We start from the raw sequence: 18,183 nt of genomic DNA, 5'->3' as shown, positions 1-18,183 counted from the left end.
AGATAAAAGAGAAATCTGGATGTTTCTGATTTCCACAACATTTTAAACTTTCCTGAGAGTATTTTTGCTAGCCCATCATAAACCAGGTACAGAATCTCATTTAAAAAAAAAGAAAAAATAATAACCCCCCCCAAAAGAATCTTAATATTATGATCTAAGGAATCTTGTATCTTCATTGACTGCTGTTGTCTCTGCATCCAAGTCTAAAGAGTGTGAAAATTATGACACTAGACCAAGAAAATTCTCTTTCCCCAGAATAAACCTTATTATTTTATTTTTCCTGAATTATTTGTGAAAGTCAATTAATAATGGTGAAACAGATGAAAATGTAGCTGTTCTTTTATTTTCTAGTAACTTGATTCCCAATTATATGAGTTTTGGAACATCTGGTAGGAGTAATATTCTTCATTACTTTTATCCAAGCAAAAATGTCTATATAATTACAAAATTGTTTATAAACTATACCATCATAAAAAAGAATAGAGAAAAATAATTAGCCTATATTCAGTTGTGGCTTCCTAGATATTTCTAGTGAAATGTCAAAAGGATATTTTAAGTTTGAACTTGTACTTTGGGCAGAATATGATTTCTTCCTTAATTTATCTTTTAATGATATGTCAAATCAGAATATTCGGTGATTTTAGAGAGAAAATTGTGATATGCCTAAAATAGAATCCTTTCAAGACACCTTACAACATATTAAATACAAGCTTTGTTCAAAATGAGACTAGCAATTGTTTAAAGTACAGAAAGCTCTTGAAGGATCAAAAAGGAGAGGAACACTTCCTTTCAATTGCTACCAGAAAAGTACATAATCCTATTCAATTAACTGACAAAAAGACATTTCCTTTACAGATTAACCCTGAAAAATTCATAAGTTTATAGACTTTGTTTCACATGCAGTCCCTGCCCGCTTTTCACCACCTCTCAGCTATGCAAAAATTGATTTGTAGGATCTGAGAAAAATTGTATGTGTCCTCAAATCGAGGTAGAGGCAATGGTATGATTTTTTAATTATTTTTTTTAAGATTATTCTGTATATCGTACAAAAGGGGCAGCAGTTTCAGAACATACAGCATTCCTGTGCATTTTTTAGTTTTTCAATCTGTGCAGCAAGAGGTAACGATACAGCAGAACTTGTGTCACCTCCCAAACATACATGTTGTCAGAACTCTGCTGTATGAAAAATTTCCTGCAAGTGAAATTGAAGAAGGTGATATATTTCCAAAGCTAACTGACATTTATTCTTGACTATATTATTTTATCATATAACATGCATGGAAAATGGTTTTGATGGCATAGATAATAATATCTCCATTAATAATTTTCAGCAGTTCCCCCCCCATTATTTATTAATGCTCTCGTATTTTTCTTTAAAATCCATGTATGAGTTGCGTTACATTTATTTATGTATTTATTTATAATAAAATGCAATAAAAGACAAGCAAAATACTTGTAAAATACAAAGCATTTTCATTTTGCATTGTACAGAGTGTAAACTAGCCAGCTTGAGCTTATAAAATAATTGGTGTGGTATTTATTTTCAGCTGCTTTGGATAGCGGCAGTCAGAATGATCAAATATTCATTTGCATATGGGTCTAATTGGCAGCTTGTGGCACAAATACATAGCAAGGCCACTCTGTATTATAGGAAGACATCTGAACTGTCTTGTTACTTCCCCGCAAAAATAGTCTTGTGGTCATAACACATTCATACACCATATTTGCTGTGAAAGTCACAACTTCATAAGGAAGATTCCCCAAAGCAGTCACCCCAAATGCTTTACCCTGTTTTTCTTCAGAAATCTCGGGAAGGCAAATATTCTCAGAAACTTAACAGGCACAAACTCAATGGAGCCACAAAAAGGAGACAGGAAAAACAGTATGATTCCTTCTGAAGAATATATTGCCATGAATGAATTCCTTATATATTTTGTAAAAGATTATTTCTGATATGCCTCTTGGTATGAAATCATGATTTGGAAAGGGAAGTGATTCAGCAGGTAATCAAGTCACAAATAATTTCAAGCAGAGAAGTTAATTTCTAGTCTACCTAACATAAGTGCAATCAAATCTAATACTATTTTGGACAGACAATATGTATTGCCATTTGCTTCTGTCAGAAAGTAATTAATTTAAATGAAATTATCTTCACCTGTGCTTGCTTGACAAAATGAATGAATTTTGGCACTATATATTTTAAATCTGACTTTGTATGCCCCCTGTTTGTGGATGATTCAAATTCATGAACAGTTCTCCAGAGACAGTTATCAGTGTTTGAATTTTCTAACCAGGATGAATTTTCACCACACTCGCCAAAGAGCAGCACAGAGAGCTCCCTCTCAGTTTTTAGCAAAGCAAGCTGATGCCCCCTCTTCTTTTCTGACCAAATATCAGCTGAGTCTAAAGGAAAATCTCTGGTTAAAAGTTTATCAGGGAACTGACAGTATTTAATCAAGACACCTGATAAAAAACATGTTCTCACCTAAAGCCATTTCCAACATAAAATAAACAGTAATTTTTATTATGAGAATATGAATTTGCATAGGCAATGCCAAGAAAGAAACATTAACTTAATGTATTATTAATGTGTTGGAAGCCTATCTTCAGCTTGGCTTTGGACAATTATTTCACTCTAACCCATAAATCACATACTAACCAGAGTCCTTTGTGAACTAGCATGAAACATAAATCACCTAGATAGACAACATTTAAAAACTATTGTTTTCCATGAGCATTGTAAAAAGCAAAGCCCTTAGTTCCTGCATGAAACTGCATGCATATTTATTACTGCCTTACTATGCAGACCCATAGTGCATATTATTTCATCCCCCAAATATAGGGTAGTCAGGTAGGCTAATATCTTACCCTGTTGATTCTGACCTGTGTCAAAAAGGTAAAAAAAAAGTGACATCTTCTTTATAGGGTGATATATTATAGCTGATTAGTCTGGTTGTGGAGATCAAAAAAGGGAATATTGTCATCTCTGCTTTTCTGTCAGAGCTAGCGAGAGTCTAATCTCTGCTCCCCTGAGACTCTGCCTTTTGACACAAATCATAATTTATTCTTTTTGCTCTTTGCCCCAAAACAAGAAATACCATGGGCATGCTTGGGGCCCCAGTACCTGAGTTGGCAACCTAACTTTGTTTTGACAGATGTGTTCTCTCAGAGGTAACTACAGCAGCCTGAGGCATTACTTTTCCCAGATGTCTGCCCCAGTCCAGATTTGGAAAGCAGTGCTCTCTAGCAGGGATATTAGAAGTGTATGTACACTGGTTTTATCGTAAAGTGCTTAGGCTGATATATTTGACTATGAAGTGCAATATCCAAGAGTAAGATACTTTGCTTCTGCTTATGGGGAAATGTTTTGAATTAAGGTAGTTAAATCTTAAAGAACCCATTAAGACTAATCCCCCTGCAAAAAAATATAGCTATAAAACCAATGATTTTCTGACTGGCTTCTGCCAGTTTCTAAACATGAAACATGAATACCACTAAGTGTTCGATTTAAAATAATGTGTTTGGCATTTTACCTATGATACTCCAACAATCTTCAGAAACAGATGCAGGAAAACTTTTAGGGAATGAAATCACGTTTTGTGTATAAAGTTTTATTTTCCATCATCATCATCACCATCATCATCATCATCATCACCATTATTATTATTATTATTATTATTATCTTGAAAGACTCAAAGGTTAAACTTAGTGAAGTACACTTAAGCTTGAAGACAAACTTGAATTCTGATTCTTCAAAGTTTTCTGTCATGGGAAGTCCTGTTTAATACATCTATTAATTCCACCTACTTACTACCTTTCTTCATATTTTCTATGGCTTTCTAGCCTATAAATTGTCAGATTTATCCCCTGTTAATGAAAAGCATTACAGTGGAACAAAAGCTACCAAATTCATTCTAAGCATATTCTATTCAAACAATTCCTTCCTCTCCCACAGGGAAATTATGATATTGACCTAACTGTTTGTCCACCAATTCTGTCCTTGAAGATAACCTTTAAATCTGGTCTTGTGATAGTCTCAACAAAAAGAAATTTCCTTCCGAACTAAACAGAGAATTAACATAGGAAAGAGGGCTATTCATTTTAAATTTCTTATAAAGAATAAGTTTTTTATGAATATGTCTCCAGAAATATGCACAAGTTAAAAACAGCCTAAACCCAAGAACGTGATAATGAAGACGTAGGATAGAAATGCTAACTGAAGAACCTTAAGAAGGTGGAGAAAAGGGACTGACTGTAACACAATGAAGTGTCTCAGTGTTGAATTTTGCAAACTAGGAAGCAGTCTCCCAAGACACAAGTGAAAGCTAGGACAGTCTAGCTTAGCGTATTTTTATGTATAGTTGTCCCATCCTTTCTTTTTCTTCCCCATCTCCCTGATGAGAGGGGACAGCAAGTACTTGAGAAAATAGGAGGAAGAGAGATCTGCCTTAAATTTAAAGGACATTCCAGCTTGACCTAACAGAAGGAGGAGTGGAATCTAGCTAAGATGCTGAGGACCAAAAAGTGGCTTTTGTTAAACATAGCCTTCATCATGCATTTTGTTGCTTTTTTTTTTTTTTCGCTGTATTTTTGTGGTATTGTTGTAACTCTATGCTTGAAGGAAATTGCAATCTTTCAGCCTTAAATTTTGTCTATCGGGAAAGCTGACTATTAGTGGTCATATACAAGCTAATATATTTCATTACTACAGCTGTAGTGAGCCTGTTCTCAAGACTCAGGAATTCTAATGTTTTAATATCCATATTGCTCCAAAATGTCAAAACAGAAATACGTACCTCCACTTGTATTGTATAGACTAGCTGGGAGTTGCAAGTGTGGAGATTTGAGGAAAGGAAATAACAAGATTTAGGTAGGAAAGCTTTGCACGTGCAGGGAGATGCTGGGAAACATGTCTAAGTAGGATCATCCTTGAGAACATGCTAAGGATCCTTGTGAAGCCTAGCAGACAACCCAGTCTGGTGGGAATAAAAAAAAAAATGAAAGGTGGGTAGTAGCTTACAAATTCTGTGAAAACTGATGTCAGGTAAAGAACAAAAATGGTAACTAGTCCTATCAAGTAAGGGAAGGCAAGTAAAGTTCATCTGCCATGTATTCGGCATTGCTGTTACCTTCTGATCAGTCCCCATAATCACACACTGGACTATATACAGCATGAACCTCTTATGTCCAGGTGTTGCAGGAGATAGCAGGTGAGTTGTGATTACCGAGGCTAGGACTTCTAATAGAGGAGATAAATCACAAATTCCTAGCAGTCTGGAGTGCAGTGGTTTTGCTCACAAAGTGACTTGCTTAAAATCCAGCTGCACTGACAGCACACCAGCCTCTCACACTGTGAACAGCCCCTGAAGCCTGAGAAAGGCATCTGGATGCATAGCTTTTCCATGCTCACACAAACAAAATTTTTGCCTTCATATATTTCAAAGTGGCCCTTGCAGATATCAGATATTTCAGAATATGGTATTCCTAACGGTAGTGGAGGAGATAACTGTCCCAAACCCACTGCCTCAGCATCGTATCTCACATTTACCACAAAACATACTGAAGCTTTAGAGAACTGGATGAAGCACCTCCCCCAGGAGAGTGTACAAACCCGCTGTTTTATAAACCTTTGATCATCTGAGAATATCCTGGGAACACCATACCCCAGCTGGTGCATATTCCACTGTTGTGTGGGTGTATCTGGACTGACGCTACCAAACAGATGTCAGATTTGCAGAGGGGTTATGTGGTTGCCCTCAGTACCTGTAACTTTCACATGGCTAGACTGAGACTCACAGAGTCCCAAACAAAAGTTTTGAGCTTGTGGGGAGGTCTGACTGTCATAACATTTTGGGTAGGGTCCAAGAGCTGGGGATTATACTGCATTTTTATAAACCCTAACATGACTGTGCCTTTGAATCCAGTGAGAAACCCAGCACCAATCTAGTAAAGTTTGCAGAAATTGTGGTTGCCGCCTGCATTCTCCCTGGGCAGATACTGACTCCTACTCTGCACAACCCCAGCAATTCTAGCCCAGGTCTTCTGCGTGGGCAGGTAGGGAACGGCAGGAGGAAAAACCTATTTCAGTCCTCACAGCCGTGTGCTTTCCACTGGAAACAGAGCATCGTGTTATGTTGGTGTTTCTAATGTGTTACCAAGTCATCATTCCTCACCCTCCATTTCTTGCCATATCAGGTAGAGTAGGCGGTAGGCACCCCTTCAGGGAATGTACAGTGTAAAATATAAGTATTCCCCTACTTATCTCAAAACACGTATATGTATGGTTTCACAACTTAATCTTACCTGAATGCCTTTGCAAAATGGTTCAATATTAACACCACCGACTTTACATAAATCTTTAGAAGTAATAAAGGTATTACATATGTAGCTAATTGCCAATCCTTAATATTTTAAGGTTCATACTTAATACTATTTTTGTAGTTAATACAATTTTTTCCCCTGTGTGGAACAGTTGAAGCTGCAGCTTGAGAAAATAGAAAATGGATAGACTTTTTTTTTAAAAAAAATTGAATATATGAACTTTATTCTGGGTCAAATAGTTCAAAAAAGGCTTTTCAGATGAGGTAAGTTTTCTCTGAAAAATTGCTGTCATTGCATTTGAAAACTTATGTGACATTTTAGGCTGAATGAGAAAATGTTCTTTAATATTCATTCATTTGCCTCTAAATGGACATGTAAGTGTGTTCATGCACAAATAAATGTATGGTCCAAAGTATAACTTAAAATAGAACTGTTTTCATGCCCTAACAGTGCAATAAAGCTCTAGTATATGCTTATAAAATGAAGTTAAGTATTTTATGAATGTTTAAAAATCACCCAGGAATCCATCAGCACCTGACTTAGTTGATTGCATTTTTTTTTTTTAATATCTTCAATGTAGTTATACAGATCTGGGCACCTAATTAATTCTTTTGTTTAAAGGACAGTAATTTTAAAGGATTACTTCCCATGAACCTACCAGTTTGGAGTGCTAAATGTATTTTCATACAACTGTAATGATTTGATAGAAATTTCTGAGTTGATCATTTGTGAACGTCAGATATGCTATTACTTGCCTATCATCTTTTATTAGAAGGTAATGTTAGTATTTGCTCTTGCTGCCTGTGTTTTTTCTTTCTTTTTAACCACAGATGATCTAGGTTTTACCTTTTAAATGTGACCGACTATTCTAATCAGGAGCAAGCATTACTTTTCATTTAAAAGATGAGATAATTACAACTGTTATACAATTTCTAGTAGGTATTATATTAATTGAAAATTGAGATTTTTTTCTTTCTTCTCCGAATCTGCAATTCATCCTCGTAAGACCAGCAATTTTTTTAATTGTTTCTTTTCTAGAAGGCGTACTTAGGTGGGAAACATTTATTAATTTAAAAATTGATATATTTTTATACTCCCCAGCTTGTTAATTTTGAAAACATTGCATGTTTGCTACAAATAAAATATTCCATCCTCTATGAAAGCCATCCCTGTTTGAAATGACAACCAGCATGGTGATGAAGGCTAGGCATCTGCCAAGATTAAAAAGAAGAGGAACTTAAAACAAGGCTTTTGAATTATATCCCTCATGATCTTTCCTCAGAACTCAATAAATAAATATTAATAGTGGGTATGAGACTCCAGGTCATGTTTTCAGAGCCTGGTGGGCAGTAGAGCAAACCTAAATATGGGTGATATAATAACCTTAAGTTAGATTACGTTACATTGAAGAGAACCCAAATAACTCTTCATAGTTTTACTGATTATATGTCTGACTGGTCACATTGAGATTATTAAGGAAAGACACAGAAGAAAGACACCTAAGAAGAACTCAAGAGGCAAATTTAACATCCTATCTCATTAGAATCAAAACAGTTGCTTGTTTACCTTCTCTACTTTAACAAAGCCCAGGAAAAGCTGCTCATTTGACCCCAGAAATAACACTTTGGTGAAGGCTTTGAAGAAAAAACCTTCAGACTCCTTCAGTGTACCCTTTATAACTTACTTCCATTAATATTCTCTAAGAATGTTATTTAGTACATTAGGCTATCAGTTCTACTTGCTACATGCAATAGATCAGCTTTTATTGTAATATACAGCTTTACTGTTATTACAGCTAAGTCTTGCATTTAATTTCCAATTAAAAACATATCTAACAAACAATCAAAACATTCGAACTTTTCAAAAATGCTATGGTTTGGGTTTTTTTTTATTTTTAATTTAACCAAAAAGTTCACTACTACTCACTACTAAGGAGTCTAGTGCTCACTGTGAGTAATAGAATAGTTCCCATGGATCAATATGCCTACAGCAAAATCCCTTCTAATAAACATCATAGATATTTGAAACTAAATCTTCTCTCCTTTGCAAAATGAAAGCGTCTAACTTAGGTCCACAGTAGATAATTGCTAAATGCAGGTTTGACGCACTATCTTCATCCTAACACCATCCTCATACTGTCACATGATCCCAACCAAAGAAGAGAAATGGAAAACAAAGTCTCCTTTTCACTAATACCCTGTTTAAAAAAAACACAGGGAAGTGGTTTCATTTAGTCTGCTAGTAGAAGGGTGATTTTTTAAATTAAGAAGGGTGGAAAAAAGTGCCTTGTAGGAGACCAGTGGAAGCAGCCAGAGATGAAGAAGACACAACACCCCTAGGAATCTTCATGAATCCACAGGGGGTTGGGTCACTGCATAAGTGAGAACTACAGTCTGTTCTTCAGCATTCCCCTACTGCTATGAAAACCAAACTAATGAAATTAGATTTTGGTAAAGAAAGCACACATAATCACATGACAGAGGGATGGCAGCTGAAAACAATTAAAAAACTCCCAACATCCCAAACCACCTGCTTATGTATCATCAAAAAGATGTATAGTTTCACGTTGAAGTTTAAAGAAAAAAAAGGTCACCATTTCAAAATCTTGCAGAGAGACATTTGTTCCTCTTTGACGTGTGAATGACCACGTTTTAATTGCTAGCATTTTTTGTTCTAAACCTTTCTAAATCAGGCAATGTCTAAGGAACATTCAACAGCTACTGTGACATTGGATCAAATCTCTAAAAAAAGGCAACAGAGGATTTCCTCTGAGTACTACTAAAGATCATTTAAGATCATTGAAATGTGACACTAGCCAGGTATTCAGAAAAACTAAGTGGCGAGCCTCACAGCAACAAAACATTGAAACTTTGTTTGGATATATTCACAGACTGGTGTCAGAGGAAGGAGTCTATTCACACTTCTCTGTTTTCTATTCAAGGCATAAAGAATTTAGGATTTGCAAAGGACTGAATAAGCAGGTCCAACACATGACCCAACATTTATTAGTTTTTCTTTGGTCTTGCATGACGTTCATATAATTTACATATTTTGCAAGCTCCTTTTCTTCTTTTTTATTACAATTGCTTTTGTAGTTTCTTCAACTTTTTCCTTCTATTTACCAGTTGTATAATGCTTTTATGATCACTCTGCTGATGCATTTTAAACAAACTATGCACTTAAGTATAGATTTATATATGTGAATGCATTTATATATATTAATGTCTTCCTAAAAATCATGACTTACCAGAGCTCAGCTGTACAGCAGCAGGTGAAAATTCTCTTTGTTCCGCACGATTATAAAGCCGTGCACTACCCTATCTCCTGCTGTGAAAGCAGTGCAGCTGGAGGCCTATTCTGCTCTCACCAAACATGCATGCATTCGGTTTTTGAGTGGCTCTGATGTATAACTTACAAAGTGATAAATTCATTTACATCCTGAAAAATGTGCAATCCCTCATCTATGTCCTATGAGTACAAAGCTACTGAAGATTTTTACCTCATAAAATTTCCCTTTGAGTTATGGGAGATTTTGCCCTTGCACATTTACATAAGAAATAAACCTATTTTACAAAGATGCTTTCAGAAAAAGGGACCAAACGGGACTTCTTTTAATATATTGGTAATGGAGGCACTCTTTTCTCAGCTTTGCAATGCTTTTTTTTTTATTTAAAGTTTATTTTTAATGGTGAGTGGCACATTCCTTCTGCCTGAGTCCAGAAAATCCATTCCTGAATATTATAGTAACTTATTAAAGCTTATATATTCAAAATGTCTAATGCTCTCCAATTTGAAGAAGATTTTCAAAACGTCCACATTTCTGCTATTTGCTGCAGACTGTGAAGGGAAGAAGTCTGTGAAGATGGCAAGGCTGAGTTTTCTCTTTTCACGGAATCACATTCAAATTTGACTGAAGGTACAAAAAACTGAAGTGTCTCTTCTCTTAACTTCTGTTCCTCAGGAAAAAATCCTGGCTGTGTGTCAAAATCTCCCTGGCACTTTCCCAGACCAGGTTTATATTAGTGTTAAGCAATGCATTAAGCAGCCACATCAAGCTGCCTGGATGTACTGCCTTACTGCAAGAGCAGGAGAAGGAAGAGAATTGCAGGATGGATTTGGAAACATCAGAATTCAGATTGATTGCACAGTCCTCAAGCCACCTCTTTTCCTAAGTGCTTGGTAGTACAGGCTTTTGTTACTTGACATAATTCAACTTTTGATAGAGTATCACTGATTATCTCTGGATTACATGCAAGGACAGAGCTAGGACTACACAGAGAGTAGTACCTTGTGTTAACTTTCACATAGCTTCACTACGTATCCTGAATAACATGGGGCTGATACAGAGCAAATGAATATAAGCGTGTTTTTTGTTCATGCTCTGAGTCAGTTCCCTTGAAAAGGAACTCAGAATCACTATATCAGACATTATTAATTATTATGAGTTATTTATAACAGTATTATAATTTATATTATATAAAATATTATAATATATCCATAGTTTAGTAGTAGTAGTAGTAGTAGTACTTTTCCCTACTCCTGTTTTTAATTTTATTCTCTTTAAGACTTTCTTAGTCATATTTTCCATTAAAAAGCATTCAGAAAACTTGTATTCCCATTTTTTCCCCCTCTGCACTGACAGAACAAAAGCCCACGATTATTCTTCTAAAAATCCTTAGGCAAAGAAAGTCAACAGGATATTAAAGCATGCACAAGGGATAGAGAAATTTCTTCAGAGTCCTAGGGATTTGGGGAAAAGGTCAAGGGTGTAAGAGCTCCTGTTCACTCTCTTCTGCATCCATTCTAGACTGCATTTGTCTTAACCTCTGCCTACTTTCAAGGAGAGCAAAGCACGAACATTGGTTACCCAACTGCATAATTCAATTGAGTGTTACTTTGGTAGCTTTTTAGCATGCACTGAATTTACTAGTATGAAAGAAGTGACCTCAAATGCTAATTTAAACATGCCATTGGTCAGTCTAAACATAGAAGGCTGCCTGAAGTAACATGAATGAAAAAACAGAAGATTTCTTCATATGGCTTCTTTTGTATGTCTTGCATGTTACATGTTTTGACTTTAATGTTATACAAGCCTTGCACAAAATGAAGGCCACAGTATAGATTTCTGTAAGTTACACAACAGCACGGTAAATCAGGAAAATAAACATGGACTTTCATGTTCAAGGCTTGCAACTTTTCTTTGCACAATATAAGCAGTCACTATCACATAAAAAAATTATAACAAGATTTAGTACATTTTTTAACACAAATTTGACAGACATCTGTGTTCTCTGTTCATGATGTGTACCTGATTTTAAGGTTTTTATTTAGACAAAATATCCATGTATTATGTAAATTCAGTCTTGTTAGTAGAAATAGTAAAATAAAAAGTATTATTAGGAGTTTTGATAAAAATAAGTACATTTTCTGATTATCTATTTTAATAATAGAAATCATGCTTTAGTGGAAAAGAATAACTTCAGAATAACTACTACTCTCTTCACAAAAAGTTATAAGAAAAGAGTTATGACCATCCCTGGCCTTTTGCAAAGAAGTCATCTTTTAAAATTCTGGTATTCTTTACTCTCGATCAGCTCCAATAACCACCTGAAATAACAAAATTCTTGCTTCACTTCCATTTTTCAGGTTTCACCTAGATGAACTATGATGTGCTCTTCTTACTGAGCAAGATGACAGTGAAAGCCTGACTATTTAAATTCAGTGAATCCTAATTAACAAAGGCAACAATTGAATTCAGGCTGTCCAGACCCAGGAGCATGATGCTTGTAGTATGTTGGATAAAACCAGAACTGGTATTTTATTTTTTTGGTGGTTGGGGTGAGAAAAAAGAGAGCAATATGCAAAATAGCAGGATATCTGTTCATTCATTCAGTTAATTCAGCAACTTTGAGAAGGATTCATTATGATTTTTGTTGGGCACAGCTTAAATTCATAACAGACTAAAGTACTGCAAGAATAAGTATTTATAATACAAAAATAAGAGTGGTTATTTTCTTAATCAAAAGAGTTGTACTGTACTGTCACTTTTTTATTTAAATGATTGTACATAGATGATACAACTGTACTGGTGTCTGAGATTGCAGGCATCCTTTTAACATACTGAAGTAAGATGCATAAGTGAGGGATATTAATTAATTCATTTGGAGGTGGAAGGGTTCTTGCAGTGTCTTAAATCTAAAACAGTGGAAGTAGACCTGTAAAGCTCCATGTTAGTGCCACTTAGGCCTAAGCTGTGGAGCACACCGATTAACTACAAGCACAGAAAAAGTAAGAGCAAGTAGGTAAGGAAGAGAACATGGAAGCTGTGATAGAGGTGTATCTTCCAGTATTGGAAAGTATTTGGTATATAATATTAGGACAACTCACATGAATACCATCTTAAGGTGTCGTCAGAGAGCCCCACATTACCAATTCATTAAAGAAATGACAGCTAGATATCAGCGAGCAGGAAACCTATGTACAATAGACTAGGCACAGTGAATAGCTGCAGTGCAGATGTGCTCTCTGTCAGGTGTGACTGCATTCAGTCTCACCAGGCATTAACCAAGGTAGTGAGTGCCAAAGTAGTCAGAGACTTTCAACAGACCAACATGGAATGAGGACTAAGCAGAAATGTTAATAATATTGTCGTTGCACAGACTTCAGCAAAAGCATGCAGTAACTAAACCATCATCTATTAAGTTAGATGGACTTTGTGGATGATGCATTTCTTTGTATGGTGATTTGGGTTTGTTTCAAACACATAATGTGATGTCTGAAGTGTCTGTGACAAAATGAATGGAGCTTTGCCCAGAAATTGATCACAAAGACAAAAGAAGAAAAAGAGATTGCTTGGAGGAGGAGGAGGTTTACTGAGAGTACTGACTAAAGCTGCTTTCTGAAAGCCAAGTGAATTTCTGAAAGAAGTTGATAAGCCTTGAAAAGTAATTCTCTCTTTCTCATTGGACTGTCTCCTATAATGTGGTTCATGTAACTCAACTACAGAAAAACTGTCTGGGAGAAAGGGATTTAATGTGTGCCTATGGGAAAAGAGCAGTTGCAGGTTTTGAGAGAGCAGATGTGGTTGGCAGGCTGACCAGCAGAGTCAGAGAGGATGGTTGCTTTAAAAGAATACAAGCCACTCTTTTTTTTTTTTTTTTTTTTGCCTAAGGGGGAGGGGGGGGTAAGGCTGAAAACACCTTTTGCTTATTAAGTAATTTATTTTTTGAGTTGTTTTTGTAAACAGGACTTTGGTACAGGTTGATGTATCACAGCTGTGCTTCTCTATGTATTGTCTATTACAAGTGCTTTCTACAAGAAAGCTAAGTCTTGTAGACAGAAAGAGTCTTCACAAGATTCTTACTAGAAGAACTTTGAAGAAAGTTTTAGATCGGTAAATTAGAGAACTATAAAAGTAAGTGCTTCTGCAGTTCAGAGGCCGAATACAACAAAAAAAAAGGAAGCAGGGAAGAAGAAACTTGCTATGAGGTGAAATGAATTGGGAAATTCCAGTCAAAGTAATGGAATTGCCTAGCTGCAAGGCTAGACTGACAAAACTTCGCTGTTTGACTAGCTTATCTGTCATATGATTTAGGACCAAGAACAATACAGTTCTAGATGGCATCTGTTTTAATTAGAGGTAGGGTGGGCTTTTCATTTTCCATATAGGTAACCTGTTCATTGACTGCCTGATATTGTAAAGAAGTCTATTCCTTCTAAAAAGTTTAGACCATTTTATTCAAATAACTTTGTATGAGGTAAATATGAGAACAAGGAACATGCAAGCCCTGTTTTTTCCTCATAACTTTTTAAAATATGTGATAAACCAGCTTTCTCACAGACTTTCAATGATGTCAGTACAAAATATAACTGTTTCATCTGAAAAAAGTTATAAGAAACCTAATTCCATATTGTCTTATAAATTCAGGATTTAGAACACACTCATGATAAAGATGTAATTAAACATTTGTTCTCTTCAGGTGAGAAGACCTACACATCTACACGTACTTATTCTGCAAAGCAAGTAGGTTAGAATGGTAAAAGAGCAGGTTAGGCATTGTGCTATTTGTTAAGAGAAAGAGCAGTTTTGGAAATGGAGTCTAACAAAAATTTGGGGGTTTATCTTGGAAAGGTAAACCCTTCTACTCACAGGGTATCCTTAAACCTCTTCCATATATGCATCTGTTTTTAAAAGGTGCAAGTTACTTTTCAGTTTCTATCCTAATCAAAAGATAAACTGAGGGGAGCCAGAACTACATATTTAGGTAATTCATTAATGTCTCCTAGTTAAGAATGTCTGAAATCTCCCAATTTCTGTGCTCAGCCAAAGAAAAAGCCACTGCTGCTCTTGACTGCTGAGAGTCCTGTCAGGCTGTGGCAGGTGAATCCAGCTAGAGAACCTGAACTATTAACCTGCATGTGAAGAGTGGCAGTAGCTTGGCCAAAACTTTTTTTCCTCTGTGTTTCCCTAGAAACGTTTACCTCTGAGGAGAAAGCAACAATTAAGTTTCGTTCCAGATTTTGAAAGATCTCTGCAGGCAGACATTGCCTATTTCTATGTTGACAACACATTTGACTGATTAATTGCCTAACAGATTACATTTATACACTTATGCATATAGACCATAGATATGGAAGTGAAACGAAGGTAGACAAGCTATATACTGACCTCTCACAGCAGCCCAAAACAAAATATGTAATGAATTGTGCCTTGACATTAAGAAGCAGTACAGAAATAAACCCCAACTAGTTATAAGGGAAACAAATTTACCACATTTTGCAGGTACTGAGTGTGGTTTGTTTTGTTTGTTTGTTTTTTATTGCAAAGATGAAACTGTATTTTCCTTTCTCAGAAGAAAGTTTTATGCAGCATTTTCTTACAGATTTCAGAAACATATTATCCTGATGCTATAAAAGTTGCGATGGTGCAGTCCCTGGAATCATCCCATTCACATTCCTGCCTGCTCTATTTATTAAAACTCAATGCATGTTCATCAGCTCACAGAGGTGATGTAAAATAAGAACAGTACACTGAACTACCACTGTAAAACTGAAAGTATTCAAAAAAAGAAAAAGCAAGAGTCTGTGCTACCTTTAGTACAGGCAAACCCTGAACAGTAACTGACCCCCAAGAACTGAAAGCAAAGGAACACCAGGTATTTCAAGAATGTCATTCATGCCACCAGCCTCCATTAAGTACATTTGTAACTCATTCACTGGAGGAAGGCAAGTCTATAAAGTTATTTGGAATTGCCTTGTTGAAAAATGAATTAATATTTACATGTTGACATCATACCTGCAAGTCCCATTCAATTCCAAGATTATTATGTAGGCTCTTTACTCAGATCCTCAACTTTCTATTAGAAGCTAGAGTCAACCATTCCTAGTTAAGAAAGGCACAGAGCATGAAGTGAACAAATAAGATCCAGTCCCACTATACAAATGCAATTCTTCTTGATCTTATAAGATCTCTCTTACAAATGAAAGGATTTTCAACACTGTGTAGCACCAGTTTATGCTGACTTTATTATGAACATCAATTACAACTTACTATTGTACCAACAGCTCTGAATAATTAACTACTCTTATAGTCCCTTAGGAACATTGTACTTTTAGCTCTCTAGCCTCCTGCAGTGTTCAAACTGGGCAGTTTCTTTGATCTCCACCCACACCAACACTCTTTGTGCCTAGGGAGCCATATCACCTGCCACATTCTCCATTGCTAACACATCTTAAAGATCACACACAGAGCTCCTTTTTTTTCCATGTAAGAAGCTCAGTCAAACCTACAGCAGACCAATATAGCTGATCTTCTCTGCTAGTCTCTGAATAAGCAGAACTCAGATAGGGTTGTTCTTCATAGATAGCTTCATAAACACATTAAAAAATTAAGATATGCTCTAAATAGCACACAGTTCTTCAATTCAAACTGTTGTTAGCCTCCTACTACCATGCTCTTCAGTGCAATCTTGGAATGTATGAAAAAAAACTCCTAAAACTACTGAAAGAAGTTACTATACACCGATCACTGATCACTACTAAAGGAAGGGCTGGCTCTGGCAATTGCATGCATGTTCTTCAGCCAAATCATCTCTCAAAAACAGATAAATTCAATGGAGAGGCCAAGAAGCATTAAGTTATAGTCATGCAAAATTAAGTCAAGCCCTTAAAATTCCATCATTCTCTGATGCAGGGATCTGCTAAAAGCATAGTTATGAAGTCAGCTGTGTTGGCCCCCTCAGCATTCTGTGAGGTGCATTCTGCTTTTAAAAATGACCTTTTCTTTTCATTGCAAAACACTTAAATGTATAGGTGTCTTTCAAGCAGGGCGTTGTTGTCTGAGTGCTTCCTCATAGATACAATTATCCAAACATTGCGAGGCTACAGAAACTCTTACTTTTAGCATGTAAATACAATGGCACTGGTTAGTACTGTTTCCAAGGTCAGGAAATTGTTATTAATCCCTTTCTGAGGAGCACATGTACTCCATTATCTAACTGCAGCACTAAGACAGCAAGGTATGCTTTACAAAATTGTTAACATATGCCTCCAGAGCACTGGTAGCTTCAAAACATGGTCCCAGGAAGTGTACTAAGCTTTAAGTAAATCTTCCCTTGAAGACTCATAGTCTTATAAATGTATCTTTTATTTGGTGTCATTTAAAATTTGGAAAGAATATTTCCTTTTTTAAAATATATATTATAGCCTTTAAATGGATTATATACAATTGTGGAAGAAGCAAATGACAAGTAAAGACATAAAGGAAAAATACTTTTTCTTTAAATCTTTATTGTTTCTTAATATATTTTATTATTTTTAGTCCAAACTATTAGTTCTGTACTTTTCCACCTGCTGAGAGGCTCTGTAGGCTTTTTAAGTTTAGCAGCTAGGCTATTTTTTCTCTGAAATTTTGTTCAAATAAAAACAGCTTCTGGAATTCACAGTAAATGCTTTGTCATTGACCTTGAAAGTACTTTGGCAAGCAATGAATTTCTATTCTTTGCCAAGAAGTAATGGTGATAGCAGAAGTTTTGATACACTTGAAACTACAATAGTTGGTCTACTGTGTTGTTGGTAGATTCACCTATCAGTATCCCCAGCAGCAATATTGTATTTCAGTTGTCAATTGGGAAGCAGATAATATTGGAAGAATAGGGATTTTAGACAAATAACACCACAAGCAGCAGTATGGATTTGTTGAAACCTAATATTTAGAAAGCCTTACTTTTCTCATGTTTCTTACAGTTTTGTGGACAAATAGTGCAAGATGCTTGAAATACTTTTTCCCCCCCTAAATTAAGAGAACTTAATATAATCAAGTTTCTTTCAGTACAGTGATGTCTTCTAGTCATTTATCTCAGGTATGCTTTAACAGAAATACTGAATTATAAGTTTATTCTTCTATTTTCCACGAACAGCATTTTTTTTCTCCTTATGGATAAACATTTAGAGTATTAAACTGGAAGAAAATTGATTTTCAAAGTTGTCTGAAGTAATTTAAGCAGGTTTAGTCATCTTTTTCAGCCTGAAATCCTTTGCTGAAAACAAAATAAGAAGTCTTGAGGCCTAACATTGTAAGTGGCAGCTATTATTTATATTTAAGTAAATCGAACTTGTCTAACACTTCTGTTCCTCTGCCTCTACGTATAAGAATTAAGTCAGTATGCTTGAAACCCTTAACCATATATTATGTCTGCAAACAGCATAGGGAAACTTTTTGACGCTGTTAGCCCTTTTGTATGTGCAGATCTGGTCTGCTGAGGACTGATAACCCGTCTTCAAGCGGCACATCAGCACACCTTCCTGTCAGCAGAGCTGAAGTAATCTGGTGCTTTCAAGGGCCCATGCTGTAATGAGCACTTC

The sequence above is a fragment of the Falco biarmicus genome, chromosome 3 (genome assembly GCF_023638135.1).
Source record: "Falco biarmicus isolate bFalBia1 chromosome 3, bFalBia1.pri, whole genome shotgun sequence".
Taxonomy (NCBI): Eukaryota; Metazoa; Chordata; class Aves; order Falconiformes; family Falconidae; genus Falco; species Falco biarmicus.
The sequence above is the reverse complement of the archived record's forward strand: the minus strand, read 5'-3'. Positions refer to the sequence as shown.